We start from the raw sequence: 20,110 nt of genomic DNA, 5'->3' as shown, positions 1-20,110 counted from the left end.
AAGTAGTAGCTATAGAAGTCTGGGGGGGGTGGGGAAGGAAGAGGACAGAGGGGAACATCTGTGCATATGACCCTTCAAGCTACTGAACTTCTCTAAAAACAGGTTCCTCAGCTCCATAAAAATTCTTACCACCTTTAGTGGTCTTGCATTACAATGGTTTTCCATCTGCCTGAAAAGGAATACAAAATCTCTGTAGGTTCTGGAGTCCTCCTGCATTTCTATCCCTTCTGTGGGTACAGAAGAGGAATATAGGGTTTCTCCCTTCCTACTACTGAGAGTTCTGGATCTAATCATCCCTCTCACCTGTGCTGTAAACTGCATAAAACTGAAAAGTAAAGTAACATTTTATGTGGAATTCAAAAAAAATATTGGTACTTGTGTAAAGAATACAGTATTCAATGTTATGTCATTTAAAAAGGACAGGTTCAGGAGATGCCTCTCTTGAAACAAGAGTCATTTGAGATAGAAGCCCTTGGTATTTCAAGTGCATCTAAAATGGGGCAGGCAATTATTTCAGCCACAGGGCTGTTCACCGTGTTTTGGCGAGATCTGCAAGGGTAGCTCTGCCCCTCGACACATTGTTCAGAGTGCACGCATGATCTAGCTCAGCATCCTTCCCTTTGTTTTAAAGCGAAGGGCAGAAAGCTATACAGAGACACAGTAAAACAGAAATAACTGAAACCTATATTAATTTGACATTTTAGATTTTATGTGCTCAAAACCTACATAAAATATGGCTCAAAGTTTCTGTAAGACTTCCCCAGCTTTTGTTCAAGTCGCATCTGACTCATAGTGCTCCCAGAACAACAGACTGAGATACCTGTAGGGAACGTTTCTTTTAGTGGGACCAGTAGGTTGCACTATAACATAAATAAGCCTAGCATTTTTAAAATTTTTTTTAACCATAGCTTATAACCAGTCCAGAGGAAACAAAGCAGGAGACGGACTAGAGGGGAGTCACAAAAGCAAAAACTTGGCTCAATTTGTTAAGTCTAGTCACGGCAAGGTTAATCAGGGAATTGGATCACTGACACAGAGAGAGAGAGAGGGAGAGAGGGAGAGAGGGAGACTATAACGTCAGTAGCTATGGCAAGTGAACAATGCTGCAACAATTCTTTGAATTTAAAAGCATCTTAAAAAGAAAGAAAAAAAAAAGTTACCAAACAGTAGTATATCTTCTTTTATATACAAAAATGCAGGAAACATTTCCCCCCCCCCCCCATTTAAGAGTTAAATGAAAATCCAAGAACCAGAGCTAGAGGTTGCTAAGCCTCTTGACCACTGTAAAAAAAATAAAATAAAATAAATAAATAAAAGTTGCTTCCTTCAAGGCAGCCTGAAGTTTTGAGGCTACTTCAAATCCATTACCTTCAACCTAGGAAAAAGTGAGAAACTAGTACATCACTAGAGAAATGAAGGGAAGAATTTTAACAGAAAAAAAAAAAAAAAAAACAAAAAAAAAAAAACACAAAAACAAAAAAAAAAAACAAAAAAAAACTTTTACTCTCTCAGTAGTTCCATTTTTTTAAAGGGCTAAACTTGCAAAAACAAGTCACATGTGTCACTTCCTTTGATTTACAGCCACAAACAGTGTCTGCAGCAGAAAATATAGGCTGGCGGACATCTACAGCTGGTCCAACAGCGGTATAAAATAACGCTCTTGCTAAAAAAAAGCACAGGTGTTCAGTGGCTGAGTATAGCCCCATAAGTCACCACCAAACCCTAACGCAGGGATGGACAGTGTCCCACAGGCCCGATTTGGACCTCCAATTGATTGTACCTGGCCTACGGCTGTACCTGCCAGTGCTTCACATGGGGTCAAGCCCCACCTGCTCTATGCCACGGTCCCGCCCACGTCCACCCCGCAACCACCGACAACACTGCACCAGCCCTGGCCAGGACCCACAGATTACTGGCAGGGCTGCTCCCGCTGCTGCTGCCGCCACCATCTGGGTACTGTTCAGTATCCCTACCCCATTGCCTCCAGTGTCTCCTTGCCTGGAGCAGTGCAGTAGGGACAGGACAACAGGTAGCATGAGGACGTGCCAGGAGCCACAGGGACATGTGCCAGGCACAACGCACCCAGGCAGGAAAGGAGGGAAGCTGCAGTCAGGCAGCTCCTGCCTCAGCACATGGGGCTCCAGCTCCCGGCCACCTTCCACCTATTCTGCCTACCCAGCATAATGAGCAGCCACCTGCAGGTGGCTGAGTAGGTAGAAGGCAGTCCCACTGGGAAACTGAGCTTGGGTGGTGCTGTTGGCAGGTGCAGGCAGGAGCATGGTGCTAGCAGGGATCAGTCCCAGGTGGAGCACTGGAGTCAGCTGCAGGCCGGATTTGGTGGGGCAGACCATACATGCGCCACACCACCCATGCGAGCTCTGCTGCCTGCAACCCCTGCTCCCCCATCCCCCATCTTTGGCAGGCTCCTGGGACCTAGTATGAGGGCAGCCCTGCACACACATACGCTCCTTTCACCATTCTCCACCTTCCCCCCCCACCCCAACAGTATACGAAAGTAGGACTTTATTTTGAGCTATTATGTAAAAATCAACTCTACATGTACTACTCAAAAAAAACCCCATAAAAATCAGGACAGCAATTATTTCGGTAAATAAAATTAAAATGTTGTAGTAGATGTTTGGTTTTTAGTATATGGTTTTATTTAAATCTATAATTTGTTACAATAATATCTTCAAAAAGACTGCATGCGCTTGGCCCTCAACAGCTCACCCAAACTCATTAAAGTGGCACATTAGCCAAAATAATTGTGCACCCCTGCTCTAACAGGTACGCAACAGGGGTTATAGATTAAGTCATAGTAGTAATGTTTATGCAAATTGCAGTAGGAAATAAAGCAGCCTTACACTTATAACATGGAGGGGAGTAAGAGGAGGCAGCAGATATCATTGAGCATTTCACATTCAAGGAGTGCTTATCCTCCGGAAAAAGAAATAGAATATTACTGCTGTCATTGAGAAAATGTCAACTACCCTTAGACCTCTCCTAAAACACGCTATGTTCATAAAATATCCCCCTTTAAGGCCCAGTCAAAGAGTTGCTTCTGTCTTACAATGGGACCTTCCTTTAATTAGAGAGGCTATGAAACTAGGGCCTTGAAGTTTATTATAAGCCTGTGTGAAAAAAAAAAATCAGACACTGAGGAACATTTTAATGGATTACACAGAAAAGGGGGTTAAACAGTGACACTAGCTAGAAGGGGTCCTAAATTGTTTCCAACTCTTGTCTCCTTAGCTACCCTTGCTTAGTACAGGGGCTAGCTCAGATGTGCGCTGCTAGCAGCATTTCACCACAAGACCAAATTTTAAATCTCAGCTATTTGGATTAAAGCTTCAAAATTCTAGTTTTTCAAAATTCATCATTTCTAAAACCTACTTTATACAATGGGTCTGGTAAGTCACACTGCAGTGATATTACTAAAAGCAAAGCAAAAACAAAAAAAGCTTATAAAGTATGGTCTTAAAAACATTAAAAAAAAAAAAACATATGGTCTGCTGGTCGCTTCAGCACCATCCAGCCCCTGGTGCTGTCCCTGCATCTGAACAATTCCACACAGGGCACAGCGCATACCAAACCAGCCCTGCAGGCAGGGCCCAGGATGTGCACTTCATGCAGCACTCAGCACCTGCTCCAGCCACTCCACTTGTGTGTGCATGGCAGCTACATGCAGGGCAGATCCCAGGGGCTGAAATGGGTGGGGCATGTACTGTGGGTCCCAGACTACCTGGAGCAGGCACTGCACTACACAGGGTGCCCACCCTGGCCAGACTGCACCACACATGGTACCCACTCCAGGACCCATGCTGCATGCAGTGTCTGCAAGTACCACATGCAGTACGGGTCCTGAAGCTGCCAGGGAAGGCAGTGACTCAGTGTCTGCAGCACAGTTCCCAAAGCATGTGCATGCAGTCTGGCCAGGGTGGGCACCACGTGTAGTATGGCACTCACTCCAGCCAGTATAGTATCCACAGTACATGCTCCCAGCTGGATTGTGCTAAACATGGTGCCTGTTCTAGCTGTTCCAGGATAACACTGCATGTGGGGGAGGGGCAGAGTCCTAATCCAGCCCAGACTGGCCCTGCATTCACCTGAAATTGAGAAGCTTGTGGCAGGGCACTGTTTTTGCCTGCCACTTTAAGGGCCTGAAGACAGCAGCTGGCAGGTGCCGGATTAGGGCAGCCATTTTGGATTCAGGGCTGCCCATACAAACAGGGCATTTCACTGTTGGAATGAGGGCAACAACATTGCCTGGCTGCAGGTATCAACTGGAGGTAAGGGAAGAGCTGTAGGGGATGGTCAGGAGGCTCCTGGTCCTGGCATGACCTAATACTGGACCCTGCCGGAAGTGGGTGGCCTGGTGGGGCTCCCAGTGGTACGGGAGCCCCCAGGAAGTGCCAGGCCAGTTACCACCCCAGTAAAAGGCAGGTTGGGGCGCCTTAACCCCAGCTCCCACAACCGGGTGGGTTACCCCCTTGTAGGGTCTGGAAGGTGGACCCCAGCAAGAGAGTGCGGCCATAGACTCAAACCTGTCGACACCCCGCAACTAGTCCATGCTGGGGCCAGGACTGGAAGGGTTGAAGGGCCACGACAGACACCCAGAGCTGAGGGCCTGGGGTTCTGACTGGCCTGGAGGTGGGCCAGGGCCAGTAGAGCCAGAGGTCCCAGGGGGACCACACCCATAAGGGGGAAGCAGCTCAGGGAGCTACGCAGCCTGGAATTAAGGCGGAATAGGCTGCCTGAACGGAAGGATCCAGGTGAGGTTCAAATAGCAGAATTCTGGGGCCCAGTGTGGGGCTGGTGATGTGGATAACAGCTGGATGCCATTTGCAAGGCTTGGGCTGCCGTGTAGGCGAGGAACGGAGCCCCAGATGGTGCCCCCTGGCATCAGGACAAGAAATGGGCAGCTGCCTGCTTAATTAACAACTATTTAATTATCAAGGCATGGCAGAAAAGAAGGCAGTTGGTTAGCCCAGAAACAGGTGGGCAGGTCACAGGAAGATCAGTCCCAAGAAGGCCCCCTGTTACAAAACTATATAATTACCATAATGTTTCTACTTCTACCCAGGCTATAGGTTCCTGTGAGCTGGAAGCAGCAAGTCAGAACATTGACTTTATTTGATAATAAAGCCCAAGTGCAATTGTTTTCCCAGAAGTATGCATCAGAAATTCTTGTTTAGGGTATCCTTGAAATTATCGTTTTTCTGAATTGAACATTTCCAAGCATGACATTTCTGCAGTTCCACTTCAAACCAAAACACTTCTGCCCAGTCAGTTTACCATTCCTAGATACCCATTACTTTCCCTTTGTAGAGTGCTTCATCTCCTTCGTAACCAGAAATCAGAAGTGGAAACCATGGATGCCTATAGACATGCTGGGAGGCTCTTCTGACATGCTGTAAGTACAGCGCATCAGAGCACATTCAATTAAATCGAGTCTGCTCCCCCACTGCACATGTAAGAAACACCCCATGATCTATTTGATCAAAACTGGATTTGGTTTTCACTGTAATGATTACTTTGTTGGCATGAGGCACACAGTAATTTTTTTTTTTTTTTTTTGGACAAAGATTAAGTATTTAAAAAAAAAGAAGAGAAAAAAGAAAACCCTAAAATTCAGTCTACAGAAACATTTTTTCCTAACTTCAGAGTGCTTATAGCTCACATTTCAGTTCCAATGAGTCCATAATTATTCATGAGGTTAGAAAGTTAATGTTTATTAAAATTCTATACAGGCAATTAAAAAAAGCTCATGAAGAGCCGCTGGCTATTGTTAATCTTCTTATATTTTCTCTCTATTGCAAATAAGTAACAGTTTTTATTTTACAATGAGCCATTCACACTAAAAGGTGTGTGGAAATGTATATAATCAAATTGTAACTGACCTTTTCAGTGACTATGTGGAAGGCTGCTTGACAGGAAGGCAATTTCAGCAGAGTCTAAAAGGAAAGAGATAGGAAGTGGTGAAAGTATGCACAATTTACAGATTATGAACACATCTAAACAGGTATGTCGGGTATGGTCAAAACAGACAATAACTTCTTACCCCATTACCTGGATTAGCTTTTGTGACCCTTATTGTGTTTATGAGTTTGTTTGCTCCTCATGACATAAGCTTCAGTCCACAAAAGTGTGTGCTATTACGTATTATATAAATCTACCTATCCACCTTTGACTAGTCTATAAAGTGCAGATGTGCCCCGATTTCTACTCAACTTCAGACTAGCATGGTTAACCATGTCCTCCTGGTTTGCCTGTCCAGAACTGCCTCCCCCCCAATCTGTCGTATTCAAATCACTCCCTCCATTTTACACACTACTCTGAGTGTCCTCTCACAGCATCTGATGAAGCAAGCTTGGGTTCAGCTTATGCTCTGGTCTCCCCTCTCTCTCTGGTTTAGTTAGTCTATAAGGTGCAAGTCTACCCTGCACCCAAACAAAACCGATTTTTCATCATCGGGCCTCTCTCCTTCAGGTGTACTGTGTACATATACAAGTGAAGTAAAGATTCAACCTGATAAAATACAGTCAATTAAAAAAGGGGGGGGGGGGGAAGAGAGAGAAAGCAGCAGGCTATTGATTTCTCGGTGCCTCCTAAAATACCCTGAAAAAGCACTCTCTTGTCCTTGCTTTAGCATTTTCTATAGTTTCCTTTAAGTAAAATATATGCTTAAAACCCAGAGGCAGCAATCCTCTGAACACAATATTTTTGAAATTGGAGTGCACACACCAGTTGTCAAGAGTCGCAAATTCGTTTCTGACCTTTTCTAGATCTGAACTATTTGGTAAATTATGCTCCCTTCATTTATGCTGCTGGGAACACTGACCACCACCAACATTACAAGTCTGGACTAAAATTTTCAAAATGCTCCATTTTTAAGTCCCATTTTATTTAAGGAAACTAACCAAACCAGTCATTTTTGCTGGAGGCAAGCAATGGGCTGTTATTAAAACACAGACCAACAACAGGAAATTTAGTCAGAACAATGCATAGTTTAGGCTTATAAAGGCAAACACTATAGACTACTATTGAAGTAACTGTCCAACTACTTAAATATATGCAATCCAAGTCATGAAATACCCAATGGAAGCATCAAAAGATAACACTTATACAAGTTGGCTATTCTTTACTTTTTTCTGAGGAGTAAGCCTGCTATACAGTCTCAATGAACAAAAGGCAGATTTGTTCCACCTTCTAGCTGTTTCACTCTCTCATACAGATGTTTAAACAATGCAAAGATTACTGGGAGAGTTGTTTAAACATGCAATAACCCATAAAATGCAAAAATTTATTTGCATGTTTGTGAAATAGGGCATACAAAACCCATTTTTTAAATGGAAATGAAAGACAAATATTCAGGTTTATAATATAGCTTTGGAAACCTAGTGGACAAACAATTGATGCAAGAATTCTGTAGAGAACAAGGAAATAGTGTAAAAAACACAACTTAAGTCAGAAATGTGATGACACGTTCATAATGTAATGTAAAAACATTATAGACTAGTGTCAATTTTGTTTATCGGGAAAAGATACAGTGCAACTTGTGTCCTCACACGCTTCCCTTATTAGGTGGCAACTGCAAAAACAGGAAGACAACATCAAGTATCTCTTGCTCCCTTCCCTTATCACTTCCTTACCACACATCATTCTGACCCATTGCACACTATACAATGTGCGCTCTCAGACTTTTGTGAAGCACCCGACAACTTTAAAGAGCTAAAAATGGAAATGCAAAACTACATGCTACCTGCCTTAGTTACCTGTTTTTGACACTTTAAAAACAGGAGCCCACAGCAAGATCAGCAAAGAGATTTAAAAAAAAAACAAACAAAAAAACAGGGACACTTTATATGATAAACAAAGGTCACAAATTTTAAACCAATCTCAATCTGAAACAGGGGTCTGCTGGAACAGACTCCTAAATCCATTCACTGACTTGAAATGCACATGGACACAAGGGGTCAGTGGTCCCTGGCAGGAAAATGAACTTGGAGAAACTAAGTGGCGTGGCTTAGCTGTCCCTGTCCCCCACCCCTCCCAATATATTCAAAACAAGTGATCACATCAATGCCTTTTGACATTCAGCAAAGAAACCTTATGCAGGATATTAAAATAATGTAGTTTCATGGTGTGGCTGACTTAGCTGCTTATTAAAGAGCGTGAGTTATATTACAGCATCATAGAACATTTAAAGTAAGACAAGCTCAAGAAAGGTCTGGTGCAAGGTTTCAGAATTAAGCACTTCAGAACCTTACCTTAAATACAAGAATCAGGTTTCTAACCTTGTACGTATCTTAGAGCTTGACTCTGGTGCCCAGATACCAAATACAGTCAATACACTGTGCATATTTGATTCATATGCCATGTAAAAAAGGGGGAGGGGGCAGGGAGGATATTTGGCTAGAAGTTATTTTGTTCTTAGCTACTATGCAGTTTTGTAGCAGACTAATTAGGAAACAATATTTCTGTTCTCAGATTAGCCATTGATTATTGAACCCACTGGTTTCAGATGATCTGACCAAGATAATAAACCAAGAGCTAATGTGCTGTGCTGTTCAAAAAAGCCTTAGAGCATGGTTGTTTCTTCTAATGCGACAATGCTTCTTCACTTAAATTTCACTGACAGCATCGACTTTGCTTACACATGTTGCTCAAAGTTTACATAGCAGCTCAGCAATTTTCTGGTACAGAAGACAAAAAAAAATTATTTCCACAGCATATTCAAATATCACAATCAGAAGGCTCCATGACACTGAGCAGGCTTGCTAAATGATGGGTATCAGGGACTGACATTCTTTACACAGAACAGCGTGCTGCATTTACTGCACTCCATGACAAGTGCCAACTAATAAGGCTAGTTTTGTCCACACTTCCATGGTCCAGCTGGCGTGGCAGATTTTCCTAGTTTTGAGAGAAAGGATTGACAACCGAGGTGGCACAAATTCTTCTAATGCTCCCCTGACAACTCATTTGATTCAGTATCAGTGTCTCAGCCACGTAGCTTTCTGAAGGTCATTTGTATTCTTGCTTTGAACTGAACTCTTCCACAGAAAGAACAGCAATTCTCACTGCTTTACAAACTAGAAAGGTTTTACAAGGAGTAATAGGACTTCTTTAGCCTACAGCAACTGCAATTAGACCCATCTCATTTATTATGACACACCCCATGCCTGTAGGCTTGGATTAGCTTAAATAGTTCAACATCAATCTTAGTCAAAGTGGGACATCTGCCATACTATGGGAAATAACCAAGTAGTTATGCAGTTGACATACTGAGCAGAGTTTAAAGACATATGAGGAGTGTCCCCATTCATGAGTTGGGGGGGGGGGAATGAAGGCAGAGGTTTGCTTTTTTTTTTTTTTAAAGTACTTAATTGCTGCAGGTGCTTCATAGCCATCAGCTAATGTTCAGATGCACGATTTCTAGTGTCTGCCATGTAGCAGCCTATTTGTAGGGGTGAACCAATAAAAATGTTCTTGTCATATACAGATTGCTGATAACCAGCCATATCAGCTGATGCCAATATTTAGTAATAATGCAAGGCATTTGAAAATACTGACATTAATAAACTTTTTTTTTTTTTTTTTTTTTGGAAGTGGGGGGGAGGGGGCACAATCCAGCAGCCTCCTGCGTCAGGTACATCAGCATCCCAGTGCTTAAAAAATGGCAGTGGGGGCACTTGAACTAAAGCTTGTCAAATGAGCTATAGTTCACACATCACCGCCACAATTTTTAAGAGCAGCAGAACCGAGTGGGCCTCTACTTTTTTGACATGTTGACAAGCTACCCAACAACTCCAAGCCCCAGGATAACTTCTGTACAAGTTTCACTTTTGTGATAAAGTGATTCATAAATTGATTCATGTAAAACAAAACAATTCCCCCTCCTCCCCACACTTTTTTCCAAAGGCCATTGTCTATATGGCTTATAGGCAACATTCCCAGGTACACTCAGTGTCCAAGCTTGAAGCCTTTTCTGAAATATGGTCATTTTTCTTCCTCATCAACCTCTTCTGGACAAAATAATGGTGTCATCTTCACATCAATTGTCTTGCCATGTCTCCACTGCCTAGCAACATGCTTCTCCATACCCTTCAAAATCAACTGCACACTGATGCCAGCTACTCATCCTATATGGAGGACAGGAACAAGTGTTCAGTAGTGTGTCCAGCTACAGCAAGTCCATTTAAAAATGAACAACTTAGTATGGAATTTGAGATCAATAGAAGGCTTTATAATTCGGACTGCAAAACACTTGTGTGATGAACCTGCAGCTTGATTAAGGAGGTAGTGAGTTCCCTCAGATTCTAATGTGGACTGAGAAACAGTTGCTGAGAGTTTACAGATTAATGTCTGAACTCCGTAGCACCAATAATCCCCATAACTAGTACTGGAGTTCATGCAATTAGATGATCATGTCCTGGTCCTATTTAAGTGAAAGGATGTCTTCTGATTCAACTCAGCACCAGATAAGCATTCAATCATGCTGGAAAAAAGAAAATTCTTCATTCCTAAGGGAAGAGTGTTCCTTTAGGGCAGGGTTTTCAAAACTCACCTAGATCCACAGACTGGATTCCTAGCTCCACCACTGGATTCCTCAGGGGGCAGATCTGGACCCACCTCCAGTGACATGGCTAGTGGCATCAGAGAGCCATTAATGCAACCATCACTTGCCTCCTACCACTGACATGCAGATCCAGTGGTGAATTCCTTACCCCAGATTTTGGCAGAGGGTCTCACCCCCACATTTCCAGCCCCTTCAGGAGCCCCACAGGCTAGATAACAGTTCCCTGGGCCAGATCTGACCTGTAGGCCATATGTTTGACACTTCTACTTTAGGGAACATATTTGTACCAGACTGGGTTGCTGCTGACTCAGATAGTCTTGATGCTGGATATACTGGAATCAGTGCTTCCTGAAAAGCAGGAAAAAGGACCTAAACTATGGTAGATCCCAATACAGTTTCATCGAATGTAGTTCCAAACATCAGCACAAAGTTACTAGACCCTCACTCAAGGAATGTTTATAAACCACAGCAGTAGCCAAAAGTAAGCCTGTTTGGTAATGTAGGGATCAACAATACAGAATTTTTCCCAATGCCAAGCACAGTCAGCTTCTGAGTGTGGGCATAAAATCTTCTTGGGTGAACTGAAGATTTGTAAGCTATCCAAGGCTACTAGGTGTGGGTGCCGAATATAGCTGGAATGGGGCCGCGATGGAGTGGAATTAGGCACAAATGCATATTGGTTGAATTGAAAAGAACTTTACTTACAAACTGACACACAGGGACTTGCGTTGATGCACACAGTGTAGGCACAAGCAAAATCACACCAATGTTTTCCAAGCATGCAGGGTGCAGGGTATGTCGGGACGGTCGTCGACGGGGAGCGGTTGATCAGGCCTCCAATTCTGCTCCAAGGTACACGAGGAACTCGTTCCCAACGTACACGCAAAGTTCTCTGACTTGGGCGGAAACTACCCAAGCTTTTATACGGCTAGTGAGCCTATTGCTAGCCGCCGGGTGTGAATAATTTACAATGAGTCAATCGGTAGCATGCATCCAAACGGTGCAACTGCTAGTTTTGGAGGGAGCTGATCACTGCACCAAGGCTTTTCACACCATAGCGAGGCATCCCTTGCACCGAGTACTCGCATCGTGCTAAGAATTCTGCTGTGTCGAGGCACTTTCAATTACTAAGTACTGACACTAGGATCAACAGCACAGCTGGCATTTGGAACTTTCCAGTATGAGAAGAGTTATCATCTTTCATGAGCCGATCTGTCCTCACCAAGCCATTTGGTTTCCACTGAAGCAGCTGACAAACTTAATACATAGCTGTGGGTTCTGTTCCTGTACTTGACCAATGATTAAACAGAAAACATTCAAGGGGAGGGATACTATAAAAACCAAACTTTTGGACCAGTAAATGTTCAAGGGAACAACAGAGATCGTGGCATTAGTCCTGTTTCTACTGAGGTACGTAGCAAGAACGTTTTCAGGGAGATGCCCGAGGGTGTACTTGTACTCTACTAGAACACTTGCATGCTTGTGCAGCATATCCAACTTCCTTTTGTAGGAGGCTGATTAAGGGAGGGATGAAGAGAAAACCCATCTAGGACTGAAGAATTCGTGAGCAGAGGAATTCTCCTTAGGGCATACAAAATGAGAAAACTGCTTCTTAGTCATCAGGAAAGGAATCTATGTGGGCATGCGCTTGAACAGGGAATGGTTATTTCCCTAACCAAACTGGTTCTTAAAGGTACACTGCCCACCCCAATTCTATTACCCACCCTTGGTTCCTACTAACTGGCAGTCCACATGTAGAATTTGTTGTTTCAGTGGCAGGACTGAGCAGAAGTTGTATCAACCCTTAAGGCCCCTGAAGGTTTTAAAGGGCACAGGAACAGGCACAGCTACTCAAAACTAACCCTATGGACATCAAAAGAATGTCAGTGGTTATTAACTGGGGGGGGGGGAAAAAAAAAAAAAAAAAAAAAAGTGGTTAGCCAGTAGCCTTTTTCCTTAGAGTGCTTGATCACACAGGATTGTTTGTTGGTGAATAGCAAGCAGTTTCTCTCCACACAAGGTAAGAAGAGGGGGGAATTTTACATCAAGTGATTGCAGGACACCTAGGGTCAGACCTGGAAAACTTTCACAAGAGTGAGGTGATGTGAACAGATGGCCAGAGCTCTACAGAGCAGCACTACAGAGGTGAGATCAGGTGAAGGAAGTAGCAGAGGATACATGAACTTATGACACTCGGTCACATGAGCCAACAGTCCTACAGTCCTAATGAAGTGATGTTAGGGGCCTAGAGTTTTCCAGGGAACCGAAAGCAGTATGCCAGACAACAATTCAAACCCTTTTTGCTGGGACTGGGTACTTTGTCTGCTCTCAGTGTCAGAGCTATGAAAGCAAGTGAGTCAGAACATGGTAGGTTCAAGTGTGTTTTTGTCGATAGGCATCACACAAATTCAGTCTGGTAGAAGTCCATGGAGGAGCTCTAGCAACATACATTGCTTTTCCCGATTTGCCTGTAGCAAAAGTGCAATGTCTCAGATATATTGGAAGGCTTTGATTTTGACCTGAAAGGCTGAAGGATTGAAACTGCCCCAGCAACAGAAAAATATCCAGGCTCTGCTCCCACCCACCAACAGTAAAGGCTGGGCTGAGAAAGGGGACCAGTACAGCAAAATTTATTCAGGATGACAGACACTCACGGTATGCTTAGAGTTGTGACAATTCTTCTAGTGGAGGTACAGATATTTTTAGGATACTGGATCTATGTCCTGTTGGACTTGGTGGATGCCCAGGGACCACATGCCTTAAGCATTCTAGGACTAAAGACTCCAGATACTGGCTATGCATCTCTTTACCTCGTATGCTGTTACAGTAGCTCAAAGAATGAGAAAGGTGCAGGCATCAATGACAGACACTTATCCAAAAAAGTCCAATTTCAGCACGTGAATACATCAAGAATAGGGACTATGTTGACAAGCACTTGAAAAAGAATTCTTGTGTCAGAGTTTAAAGGGGGAAGAGAACAAACTTTAGAAGAAAAGGTCACATGACAAATCCTCAATCCATACCAACTGCTCATCTAGGATCATGCATGGGGCAAGGGCCACAGAAGTGTGGCTTATTTATAAAGATGTTAACTAAAGACATGATTATGTGCTAAAAGCAAGTACACTACTCCACATTTTCTGTTTTTACCTTTGTGTTTCCTAGAACAGATAACATTTAATATACAAAGTGTTAAAATATTTCCACACTTAATCTAGCACCTACGTTATAATAGTGTCAAAATATTACTGGTAAAAGCATCTAACCTAGGAGAACTAGGGACTGGAGTTCCTTCTAACGTCAATCTCACTCAAACAGCAAAATGTCACAAAAAGTAGGAATTAGTGCAGCCAGACTGCAAGACAAGTAATTCTGCCAAATATAGTCAACTAGCAGGATGTCACAAAAACAGCTAATCATATCTACACTACAACACACAAGCACAAAGGAGGAAACTAAAAAGGCCATTAAGCACTTTCCTTGTTTTCACAATTAAAAGATGCCACTCTGCCCCTCCTTCTGCTTGTTTCTACAAAACAACCTTCAATAATGAACACACGGATATGTGGCATTTTTTGCCATACTCTCAGTATCACTAGTTTAAATTCTGTTTTTATAATAAAAACAATTTGCTTTAAAACCAGTCAGTTAAGGTTCCCAAGTCTAAACACGTTAAAAAACTTTAAAATCAGACCAAGTTTTACTGTAAAAAGCACTGAAAAGTGTTGTGCTATTTTAAGTCTGTCCCTCATGATGTCAAATTGTTTCCAATTTAATAGACTTTCAGGAGTTCCAAATTAGTTTAATATTTACTGGCGTATATTAACATTCCTACTGTCGTAATGGTCTAATTCTTAAAAATAGAGCACTTATCAGGGCATGACTGAAAAGGCATCTTCCCACACTAGGAAATCGATGAGCAAAAAAAAGTCACAAGGTAGAGCTGCATCACTACACTTTAAAATAACGGACACTGCTCAAGAACAAACAAACAACAAAAATGCAAAAAAAAAAAAAAAAAAAAAACCCTATCTACCCCCACCAACTGCATCTTTGTACAGTGTATCACTTCTTTTGTTTTTGAACCTTCATATACTCTATTCACAGCTGATGAGCAAAGCCACAAATTTCCTTTTTGCTAACAAAAACAAGTTGATATGCTTTACAAAATACATAGTCAACTCTGTGAACAAGAAGATCAGTACAATTCTACTGAAGTCAATACAGCTACACAAATCTGAACTGCCTGAGATCCAGTCCTTTACATTTTCTTTGCTGAAAGCAATGGCAGCAGTGTAAAACAGCCCTGATCTCAGATATGTTTTAGTGACCCACCAACAGTCAATTCAAGACAATTACGTTTTCTCACACAACAGGCAGGACTAAGTGGAATGCATTAATACATGAAGTGCAATTTCTCCAAAGAGAAGTGATGAATTATGAAGTACCTTCAACTCATATTGACTTAAGTGGAAGTTCAGGGTATTCATCTTTATGGAGCAACTTCTAAAGCAAGGAACTAGCATTTTTTTTTGCAATGCCTTCAACTTGTATGCCTATTTTTACCAGTGCAAAATGGGTGTAAAAAAGTGTTAGTCAAGCAGCATGGTAGTGCTTTACTTCCACTACCCATAGCTATAGGCAACTGGCAGCAATACTTAAAATGGCAGCCAAAAAGAGGTGACTATAGAAACCATGAGACAACATTAAATCACATGCCCCAGCCCCAGGGACTTGGGTACCTTTTTATTAAATTAAATGGGAACTAGGTAGCTAAATAGACTTCATCTGGGCCCAGAAGCCTCCCCCTAGTTCTTCTGAGATATTCATTCTTCTAATAATACCTTAAAATTTAAGTTAAGGAATAAGTACAATTTCATTAGAAAACATTTGTGATTAATATTAACCAGATACGACTCCTTGGGAGAATAATCACTCAAATAGTTTTAGTTTATGTTTCCTCAAAAAGGTGTCTCAGGAATTCATTAATACATACAAAAATATCAGTGCTTTGGCTTCAAGTGGGCCAGAGGAGGGCATTTTCATTTTAAATTAAAAATCTAACACAAGGGTAGGAATGAGAGAGGAGGCATTCAAAACACAATGGTTTTAGGATCCATCTCTCTAATTTGTTATACATCAGGCTTTGTGAAATCTCAAGCCACATAGTGTTAGTTTTCATTAGAAGGAGTATGAAATAAGATGGCAAGTGCACCCTACAGAAGGACAATAGTATTATGGGTCTTCTACAGTGTGTTGAAAAGCTTGTCTTTCCCCTAAACAGTGAACAGCGGAATAACTACTAGCATCACTAAGCAAATGAAAACAACCATAGCCAAATTAGCAGCAAGAAAAAAAAACAAAAAACAAAACAAAACCTCAGAGTTCAGTGACGTTCAATTCACAAGGCTTACACTCAGTCCCAAAGTCTGAGAGAAAAAAAAGTAACAAATACTAATTAGATGTGACAAAATGTAACAAATACAGAATTTATAGCCCACATGCAATTATAAGAGAGTATATAGTTCTTCAAATTTAAGTTCAGATCTTACTAGTTAAGCCACCATTTTCTAATGATGTGTAAGACTACTTATTTGCCCGTCTTGCATATTCTAATATTATAAAAGGCCTAAGTATGTCCGTCTGTAACACTTTGGCTGCCACGACAACTAATCAGAGAGCAAATAATCAGAGTGCCCTACACAGATAGGGACAGACAGCAGAGCGCAGCCATGACAATAAAAACCAAGGAGCCATAGTGCCCCCCCTGCCCCGGCCTCTCCTTCCCTGCTCCTTGGAGGCAGAGGGGGACGACAGAGACCAAAGAGCTGCTATAAGAGGTGACAGAACTGGGGAGCGAGTCCATCAGTGTTGGCCTCGCCCCCCGCCCCCAGTGTTGCCCCCCCCCCCCCCCCCCCCCCTGTCTGCTCCTTGGAGCTGGGGGCTGGTGACCCCACCCCCCCTCCAACAGCCAGCAGGCAGGAGGCCACTGGTGGCTGCACCCCATCAGCACCACAAGTGCTGCCATGGTCATGGGTGCCAGCCGTAGCTGAAAGCAGCAGGGGCAGGTGGGAAGCAGTTCTGGCCCCAGCTGGAAGTGGTGGGGGGAGAACAACCCTGGCCCCAGCCCAAAGCAGCAGGCTGGGCTGGGCTGGGCAAGAGAGAGACCGAACCTGCAGGCCCCAACCCAAAGCAGGGGCAGGGGGAGGAGGCAGGGAGCGACCCTGGCCCTGGCCCAAAGCAGCAGGGGGAGAGGGAAAAAGGGTCGCAGACCTCTGTTTCTCGCCCCCCGCCCCCCACCTATCTTTCTTTATGGGCAATTGGCTAGTTTCAATAGAACAGCTAAACCCAGAGGTATCAGAGGGACCAACTGGGCAAGACACTGCACAAAAACAAATGCAGATCCATCTGCCTCTGGAAAGCTTACAACGTAGTACTTAATCTAAATCACTGGGATCACTTTGGACTATAAAAAGTGTTTCCTGTAGGGATAGCAGATAGATCATACATGCTTTTTCACCGTCAAAAGACTTCAACAGAGTGAATTAGTGCCCTGAATTTTCTAATCCTCTTTCAAAGCATCCAATTCAAACTCAAATTTCCTGGTTTTCAGCGGTTTAAGGTGCAAGGTACCCACTCACACAACCTTACCTCTGTCTCTCTGGATTTGCTAACAGTCTGTAGGAATTAATCTACCCGAACTCCAGCTGCATTCACCTAGTTAGGTGTAGGGATAGTGTATTTGTTGAAGCAGCTTGGCAGAGCTGTATTTATGACCTGAGGCAATTTGGCAGGAGCACACTTTCTTCCCAGCCCTACCAAAAGAAAGAAATGCACGTGTTTCTTTAAAACTCCAAGATGCTAGACCTCAGGGATGCACTGTGTAGGCTGTGTTGGTTTCAGGGTCTTCCGGTCATGTCAAGTAGTTAAGCAAGGGGCCAGCCTGAGGTTAGCAATGGGTAAGCAAAAGCAACGTTAGCATCACATGCTGCAGGGTAAAGGAGTTGAAATTAAGCAGAGATGTCTGAGAGCAGATTACATGTATTACAGCAAAGCAGATGAGGTACATCCTGTGTGATGAAAGCAGACAGAGAACATATGTATTCTGGGCACAGATGTGCATCTCCTGGTCTTCAGGGGCATTTATACATGTGTAAATTGAAGAGAACATCTCATCTGTTCTGTATCCAGAGACAGGAGCCATGTAAAGCTACATGCTGTTTCACACAGACCAAGAACAGATGGGGGGGGGGGGGGGGGGGGGGGGGGGGGAAATGGGATGGGACACCACTCTGTAGTTACAGCTTGTTGGAGCTGCCTCGCTGTATGTGTATAGGTGCCCCAGAAGTCTGACTTTTCCTGAACTAGACCTTATAGAAGGCCAAAACTCACTGAGCAGCCTTAAAAAAAAACACAAACAAAAAAAACTTTAGTAGAGAACTCCCGTTGAATATCTTAGTGCTATTTTCAAGAAGGTGAAAAGTACTATTTGTAGAAGATGGTGATCATTGAGACAGCTGTAGGTTTGCAGTCAAGATGGTGTGGTTAAATAAAGATGCTCTGTAATTCTTCAATGCTTCCCCCACCCTGCCCCCATACACTATATTTTAGTGGAATAGGGGATTTTGGATGTGCATTGATATCTTTGGAGAACGTAGTTGCTATGAGGGCCTGTGGGAGAAGTCAGACATGATTTTTCATCTCAAAATCTGGACTGATTTATTACATGGTCACCACAATTTTATGCAAGTGAGCCTCTCTCCTTTTCTTCATTACTCTACAACATGTGGGCCTCCTGCCAGCACTTCTAGGTTACTTTCCACTTCCCATCCTTACCTGCTACTGATATCCAAAATCCTAACAGGAGGTGGTCTCTGCTGTCTGGCACTCTCTACTGCAAACATGCATCAGAGGCAAGCAGCTCTGCTACAGGGTCACAAGCTTTACTAGCTTGAGCCATACATTAAACCTGACCCCACACACTCCTATTATATCTCCCAACAGCCTGGCTCCGTCCTTTCTTTGACCCAGTCAGCCTCTGACTTTTGACGCCCTAACCAGCTCTTCAGCATGCCAGCACCCCCATTTCTCTCCCTCCCACCTGACAAGCCTCTCATCGCACACTGGGGAGGCAGGCACCTTAGCCTTTTTATATTTTGCTCCTCAGAAACTGAAGTTTGCTTACTTTCAGACTGCCTCCAATTCTTAACTGGAACAGAGGGCAAGGGGCCAAGATCACTTTAGGGCAGTGTTTTTCAGCCCGTGGTACGCACACCCCTGGGAGTACGCAAGACATGGGTAGGGGGTACATCGGTGCTGTATTTTGAGTTTGGCTCACCCCCCTGCCCAGCAGGTTGGAGGCATCTTTGCCTGCTTGGGTCAGAAGTTCTGGCCGCCACCCCTCCCGGCATGTCTAGTGCATCAGGGCTTTCACTCCCCAATGTCAGTATGCTGGGGGATAGGGAGGGAGGCCCTGTGCAGACTGCTTTGCCCCAGGCTGTGGTCTGCGAGGAAAAAACAAACAAACACGGGACAGGAGCTAGCATGCCGGCAGTTTTGACCCTGCTGTGCCTTAACACATACACGTGACATGAGTTTTGCTGCACCCATCTCCTTGAAACCTGGCAGGCTTCATGCCCCCAGAAGGGACTACCATTCCTGCAAGTTGCATCCAAATCAAGGTAGAAGTGACAAAGTTTTTTTCAAAAAGGTGGTTTTGACCTTCCCCGTTATATCCTATGGGTGAAATGTCAAAACAGCTTCACCATTTCAACAGAACAGAACAGTTGTTTCGAATAGAAACAAAATTCAAAACGAAATGCTGTTCCTTCAAAACACTGGTCGAAACGGAATGCTGCCATTTCACACAGCCCTAGTATAGAGTCCCATCTTGCACTCAGAGGCAAGGACCCCATGGAATCTGGCTCCTGAGAGGGAGCAAGGGAAAGGACTCATACTGCCTTAGAGCAAGAGTTCTCTCTCTGCTCCCACCAGAAACACAAGCAAGGGGAACAGGGGACTGACAGCCACCCCCCTCACCAACCCATCCACGCTGACATCACCTTCTCAGTAACTCACTTCTCTCATCACACCATCTTATCCCCACCTTTTGCCCTACATGTGCAACATTTCTCCCTAACACCCAATCCTATTCATCCCCACTCCCTGTAATCACATCTTTCCTTGATCTCCCATCTTTGCAAGGATCTGCCAATGTCAATTATTTTCTTTTTTGAAAAGTCACACACCTCCTGTACTCAGACAACCTCTTAGACTAAGAAAGCCTGGAACGGAAACAAATTCTATCATATGCACCTTTTACTCTCTCCAACCCCATAGTTTCTGCCAAGAGTCAAGAATCAAACAGATCCTAGCTATGCAATAGATGCTGTATTGTCTCTTGAGCCACTGAGCTCACATAAGAACAGGGTAGAAAAGCTTGCAGCAAACAATCTGCACATGGACAACCCAATAGTAGGGGTGCACCAATAAAGATAGAGGCCAATACTGACAGCCGATTATTAACAA

The 20,110-nt window shown here is 43.5% G+C and overlaps 1 protein-coding gene across 8 annotated transcripts in view; it reads right to left on the bottom strand.

Annotated features, from left to right (window-relative positions):
• The window catches only part of ACSL4 (acyl-CoA synthetase long chain family member 4), a 60,125-nt gene extending 42,875 nt beyond the window's left edge, over positions 1-17,250 (bottom strand). For 6 of the 8 annotated variants that reach the window (XM_006033560.3, XM_006033563.3, XM_006033564.3 and 3 more), the window contains exon 1: positions 5,901-5,954. The gene's annotated coding sequence lies outside the window, so the exon portion shown is untranslated. Of the gene's footprint in view, positions 1-5,900; positions 5,955-17,233 lie in introns of those variants that run through there. The other 2 variants (XM_025215376.1, XM_006033562.3) reach the window with 2 other exon arrangements.
• Between the last annotated feature and the right edge of the window lie 2,860 nt (positions 17,251-20,110).

This window comes from Alligator sinensis, unplaced genomic scaffold (assembly GCF_000455745.1).
Source record: "Alligator sinensis unplaced genomic scaffold, ASM45574v1 scaffold646_1, whole genome shotgun sequence".
NCBI classification, from domain to species: domain Eukaryota; kingdom Metazoa; phylum Chordata; order Crocodylia; family Alligatoridae; genus Alligator; species Alligator sinensis.
This window is presented reverse-complemented; position numbering and strand designations above follow the sequence as displayed.